Source organism: Ischnura elegans, chromosome 2 (assembly GCF_921293095.1).
Source record: "Ischnura elegans chromosome 2, ioIscEleg1.1, whole genome shotgun sequence".
NCBI lineage: Eukaryota > Metazoa > Arthropoda > Insecta > Odonata > Coenagrionidae > Ischnura > Ischnura elegans.
The window spans coordinates 96,606,686-96,613,674 of NC_060247.1; the positions used below are offsets into that span (position 1 = coordinate 96,606,686).

At 36.1% G+C, this 6,989-nt stretch overlaps 1 protein-coding gene across 1 annotated transcript in view; it reads right to left on the reverse strand.

The window, feature by feature from the left end:
• The window catches only part of LOC124154201 (serine/arginine repetitive matrix protein 2), a 109,963-nt gene extending 105,557 nt beyond the window's left edge, over positions 1-4,406 (reverse strand). The window contains exon 1 of the mRNA XM_046527780.1: positions 3,964-4,406. The gene's annotated coding sequence lies outside the window, so the exon portion shown is untranslated. The remainder of the gene's footprint in view (positions 1-3,963) is intronic.
• Positions 4,407-6,989: the final 2,583 nt, after the last annotated feature.

Genomic DNA, 6,989 nt, shown 5'->3' on the forward strand with positions numbered 1-6,989 from the left:
CAACCAAAAAGCGATTGGCGGAGCTCAGCCTCCGGAAAACTCGGTCGCTTTCAGACCTCTGTGGTGCTTCGTGAGTAAGTTAGCTGAGTTGCCAAGTGGGAAGAGGGTTTTTTTTTACAGTCTTTCTTTTCCATACACCGACCAAGTCTTTTGAGAAAACATGGCAACACCCGCGTCTCTCTCATTCCACATCTCTAATGTCGTAGGTCACACCTCCTTACGCGATGCCGCTTGAAACCTCTCGAAACATTTCGAGCTTGCACGACTGGCCAGTCGTGAATATATACTTGATCAGAAAGAGCCTTTAATTGTGAGAAGGACTCACCCATATGAGTACTGACAACAAGGAACCACGCGAACCAATACAAGGAGAAAAGAGCCGCTGGGAAACAGAGAACCACTCGGCATGATCTCGCTACGTCATCAACTTATCTGCTATAGGATTAAGGCGGTCGGTTTTTAGTCTCGAATAAGTCGAGAAGCGGACGAAGGATCGAGAAATAGAAAAATATGGGCATCATTATTAATATTTTCTACCAAAGTCGATGATAACAAAAATTTGTTAACAAGCCCGTGGTAAAAACTTCGACCTGTACCATGAGGCACTGAGAAATGCTTCGCTGTTGTACGTACGTGATCAATAGCGTAAATAACGTGTGAAATAGTTCTGATAAAGTCAGAGGAGTATGAATTACTTTCATTCAACTTACTTCATTGACGTTTGTCGTAACATGAGCTCTCCATGAGTTTAAATAGCTTCTGGTTTCCGCTGCTTCTTTGTACAGATCTCAACCTCATTTCTAATTATTAGATTCCTATGTTCAATTTTTCACATCTTTTCTCCAATAACGCACCTCTGTTATGCAATGGTTATGCTGTTTTAAGCACTCTTCTCCGCATTTTTTAATGACTTTATCGTAATGGCGAATTTATCTGCTAAGGTTTCTCACGGAGCACCTGTTGCTTCAGGCGGATGAATTGGCTGAGGCTGTAAGATTTATCTGAGACCAATATTTCCTAACCATGGAGAAAATACATGTCATTCACAGTTTTGAGAAATTGGGTAAGTGAAAAACACTTTGCTAATTAGTACCTGTAAGGACGTGTAGGAAACATTAGTAAGGAGGAATAATGGTGGCTATATGAAAGGTCTTCCTGATTCAAGGTTACGCATTTAAATGTTGAATACAGTGGATTTTACCAGATATTCTCGGAATCAATATTGGTTAAGAGAATTTTCTATTTTCGGTGTGCTTCAGTAGTTGCCTTTTCACGGAGAATGAACTGGGGCTGAAATCAATTTTTTTCGCCCTCGCTTGTTCATAAGATCATTGCTAAGCTATTCCATCTTTTCAGTGGTTCAGCTCGACCATTAATCACTTCCCTAAGAACCTAAAACACTTTCAAGCACTGCGGAAGGTAATGTCCTCTTGTTATGCTGATTATTGCCAAGGCGATTAAAGGAGAGGTTAATTGACTCCATTTAGTAAAATGATCAATCAATCGCAGGTTTGGTATTTATGTTAAACGAACAAATTATATTTTGGAAAGAAATTACGTTGAGGAATTTCTTATTTGAAAATAATAAATTTATGGTTCAGCTTGGAGCATGCATCGCTGGGGAAGATTTTTGCAGTCCAAAATTGATATGTATTAAAAAAAATTATGTGAGAATCTATGCAACCGTATTTTCATCCAAGAAAAGCTGAGTAGCTTGCTACATAGGCGCATTTGGATAACAAAGCCAAATCCTCAAGTTATTTTGAAATGCGTATAAAATACAATGTATATTTATACAAAAACCCATTATTATTCAGAGGATTAAATTTCCTTACTTTGGAGGATTTCTCAAAATTCATTTAATGGAAAAAAGACATCGGTATTTTGATCTAGCAGTTGGATCGCTGCCACCATTGGCTCCAATGCAATTGCTCCGAGAAATACTTTTTATAGCCTTAAAAGCTAACCAAGATGCCATTTTAAGGTTCTTGAAGTCAAATTTTGGTCTACATGATTATCATCTGCAAAATTGTTGAATGATAACTTTAAACAGAATAGCAATTATGCAACACTGCATTCATTCTCTTTCCCTTTAGAAGTATAAGGAGGTATTTCCCATTATTTCTAATATTATGTCCTCTTCCGTTTCTCTTATCACATTTTATATTATTGGCACCACTGTTAAAATTATCCGTCTCATTAACTACGAACGAAGAGGGAAAAAGTTTCACAGCTTTGAACCGATGAGGTTGGTGGTCGCTAAAGCCTCGGAGTCTTCGCGCTTGGCCAATACTTCTCGTGCAATTAGGAGGAGAAATCTTTCAGAGAGATACCAAGGTGTTCATTTTAAACTTGACTAAATTTCCAAGTCCGAACGAATTGACATATAAGAGAGGATATTAGCCAAGCGGATACATTACTTTCTAGCTGCGAACAATAAATTATTTTAATAAGACTTATCATCATCATTATCACGGCTCAAAATTCCTAAGACTGGTTTGACGCAGCTCTCCTCTTATTATCCTGTTAGGAATTCATTTCTTACTTACGCATTTCTTTTCTTTCAAGTCCTTCTTAAACTATTTCATAAATTTAACCCGTGGTCTTCCTTTTCCTTTCTTACCTTTCGACGATAGTTTTCATTAGGTCATTATGTCTCAAGATATGGCCGATGAGGCTGTTCCGTCATCTTCTCAAAGTATTCGTGAGGCTTCTCTTCTCTTTACTCTTCTTATGACCTCACCATTGCATACTCGATTAATCCATTTGATTGTCATCATCCTTCTGCAGCAGCGCATTTCAAAAGCTACCCTTGATTTCTCTGCTGCTTTCATTGTTCATACCTTTCTTCCTTAAAGAAACATACTCCAAGTGTATGTTCTGATAAATTATTTCCTAACTTATATGCTTACATTTTCCCGCTGTAAGTAGATCTTTCTTTTGATGGAATACTGTCTTCACATTGACTATTCGGCTAATGATATCACTCTTGCTTCTGCCATCGCTAATTATCCAGATTTCCAAATAAAAGAATTCATCTACCTCTTTCAGTTTATGTTTCCCTATTTTGATGTTAGTCTCGACTCCTCTTTTTCCGCATACTAATATCTTACTTTTCTTGGCGCTTATTTTCATCCATAATCTACCCTTTATCCTAACCATGTTCACTAGTATCTTTTTCAAATCCTTCTGTGTCTCTTTTATGACAGCTATTTCATCCGAAAATCGTAGCATAATAATTTTTTCCATGGTTATTCACTTCAAAGGCCTTTTCTATTATTTGACTTATGGCTTCCTCGATATAAACGTTGAAAATTACGGGCGAAAAACCGCAGCCTTGTCTCACTCCTCCCCTAATTATTGCTTCATCACAGCTGAATCCTAATTTTATCACCACTAATTGGTATCAGCATAAGTAAAATGTAGTTTACAATCTTCAATTGGTAAATTTATAATTGCAATAATTTGCTAAATTGCCTGGATTAAAATTATTCGTAAAATAAAAATATGAAAATCTTAATTTCCACCTTTTTTAAGCAAACAGTTGACTATCATCTCACTAAATATTTGCTCTTAATGTATTTTTTTCCGAGGGCATAATTAAAAAAGTAATGCGTAAGACTTGCCCCAAATCGAAAATATTACGGGTCCAGAAATACCACTATACGAATTTGTAACACACAAAAATATTTGGAAGATGAACTAGTTTTATGAACGAAAGATCCGTCCCCGTCGGATTAAAACCATGCGCTCTATGCACCACACTAGCATCACTCCTCCCGATTATTCGCAGTGGTTGACTTTTAATAATATACATAAAATACCAAATAAATGTTTTGACAATAAAAAATCTTACGCAGAAATATGAACGCAGCGAGCAAAAAAGAATTTAAAAAATATACATTTGAAAGGTCAAGTCATACATACACACTCTATTATGAATACATGTCTTTTCTAACTTACCTCTAAAGGTAAACCTGGGTTGAGTGCCGCGACTCGAATACAATGACAGAAGATCCCGAGGTAGCAGGTACGGAAAGATCCTCTTGCCAGTTCAGTAGAGAGTTGATTCGAGGGCCCCATTCGACCTAGACATGCACTTCGTTCACAACATCTTATCTGGGACTCATGACACAGAAACTCGGCTGATCAAATCGACACGATACAGCTAAATACGAAATACTACTATCGCAACAAAAATGACGAATCATCTTACGCTACTTCCGAGTCAAATTACCACACGAATACTAGAAATTTTGAACGGTTGCAATTGAATTATCACAAATAAGCGCAGAGTACGGTGAGCTTTTAGGCATAAAAATGAAACGAAACGGTCAAATTAAGTATTCTCCTCTCTCTCCATGAATTAATTACCTCTATAGCCCTATTGTATAAACACCCGTCTAGGGATCGAACCGAGAGATCGAACCACTAGCACTTCTTTCCTCAAACCCAAAAAAATGTCACACGCAGACTTCGGGAAAAGTTTTCGTGTGACTACTTAAAGCTAATTGAGTCTGCGCAGAGTCCTCTGGATGGCAGTTCTCTACACTACTCCCTCATAGGGTCTACTTTGTAGTGTATTATCAACAATCCAGAGGACTCTGAGTCTGCGGCAGCACGAGCGCCCTTGCTTGATAGAAAACAAACGAGAAACGACATGCGTCAACCATCAATCGCGGGATAATCAAAACGAGAGGAGTCCCCATATGAAATTTTTAAATGAAAGTTGTGAAAATTGAAGATGTAAAGGTAGGAAGACCATAATTTTAAGTAACAGATTGTTTGATAAACGTAATTGCTAAATTTAGGTGAACTATCACCTTCATATAGAGAGTAATAGAAATAAAAATACCCTCGAAACATAGCAGACTGTCTCTCATTCGTAACTGTTGTCAATAGCCCATGACAGCCACGGGCCATCAAGCGAAAGAAGGAGAGATATCTAATTTTTTGCTCGTATTTTATCCTCTATTGCTCTCGTTTATTCGTCATTCGATTTATAGGTATATATTCGAGGTATAGGTCTTTCCCTACTTTTTAGATGATTTCCATGTTTAGGAACCATCGAGCAAGGTTGAATAAATAACTGTTTTATACTGTTTGATTTTGAGTGAAGGGAAAATAGATTAGTATTACTTGCCGTCAACCATTCTCATTTGACGCCAATATTAGTACAAATGCATCCTTTCCCATGATTAAGTGACGAGCATCAGGCGGGGAACGTTGAGATAAGCCTAATATGGACTCGGTGAACAATTTATAACTTCAAGAAAACCTGGGTTAAATCGATTGGCCTATGTAATATCTTTATAACTTGTGGCTGAATGAGCTATGTGCTTGGAATTTTATGCACAGTAAAATGGTAGGTACTCCCATGTGGGTCAATTTTTTCATAATTAATTTCAAGCTTAAGGTTTGCATTTACTTAATGTTCATGCTCTTAATTTCTCTCAATAAATATTTTGAAAGCCAACTTCAAGTATACCCTCCAAAATACAGATTTAAGATAGGAATTTCAGGTGAAAAACTCTTCTCTTACGAAAATTTCAGCCCACACCCCAAAGGTTGCGCGAAAGTAAGCAAAAATGAGTGTGTTATAGGGAAAAAAGATTCATGGTAAGAAATTACAGCACTGTGGATACACTCGCAGTTCGAAGATAATAAAATATGCAACACATTAGTTTACAAGAGCTGAAAGCTTATTATTACTGCGTTTACCCTTGCGTTTATTTCCGTAGGATCTCCTGACCAATTTCTGAAATACAAAATTGGTTTTTACTGTTAAATTCGTACTATACAAGATTAACTATAGAAGTAACGAAGGGGAATGGCTTACACGAAGGAAATGTGCCGAGAAAGATCAAGAAAAGAAGCACAGATAAATGCAATAAATACAACTCTAGGAGCTGCTAATGACAGATTAATGTTTAGTGCGATGACATGCCTAAATCTCGAAACATTATAAACAATCCTATTATTCCTTGATTTAAGTTTCTTCATATTGTTTTGCTGAGGAAACTATAGACGTAGACGAGAGAATCCTCTTCTTTACATATTAAAAAAATATTACAAACAATCTAGTTTTATTGTACTTTTGGTCACTTTCTCGGATAAGGTCACCATGAAAATATTTATTCGTAGTATTAAATATCCTAATTGAATTATAAAAAATATACACTTAATTTAAAAAGCAGTGGTGAAAACAGAAAACAGTTAACAGGACGGTAGTGTTCCATAATTAAATTCAGTTTCGTTATCTCAACCACAAAAATTTTTGCACCTATTTGTAAATATAATTTGTAAAAACTATTTGATGTGATCAAGATTAGAGTGATTTTAATTTTTTGACACATTTATCAATGAATACCCTTTAAATGGCTCCTAAAACATGTACATACTTTATTTTCAAGCCCATGTTGGCTCAGAGAGGGGCGGGAACAGTAGTTCAGATGGTTGCAGAGCCGTAAAACTTGTACATAAACATCACGATTAATGTAATTGTCCCGAATGAACAAAATTCCTGTTACTGTTTCCATTTTTCTTTTTTCAATGGTATTATCGGTTTCCTGATTGTCACACACACAGAATAACATTTAAGAAATGAGGGTTGCGGACAAGTAGGCGCTTAGCCTATTCCTAACTGTGGAAGACTGGGGTTTTCTCTGAATGTGATTACAAAAAAATGCCATTAATAAATTTATTTTTCCTGTATAATCAGTCTCTCAATACTTATATGATTTTGCGCATCTATTTCTAGGCCTAAGAGTTAGGAAAACCTGTCAAAGAAAAATATTTTCTTGCACTTGCAGTTTTCAAGTCATTGATTATATTTTATTATTATTTTTTATTTGAGTTTCCATCGTAATGAAAATATTATCTGTAGTAGAGAAAATATTCAACCTTTTTTAATTTAATCACACTTTTTGAGTGATATAATCTTTTTCTAAATAGTTGAACATCCTTGGATACTAGTTTCTGAAAATCTT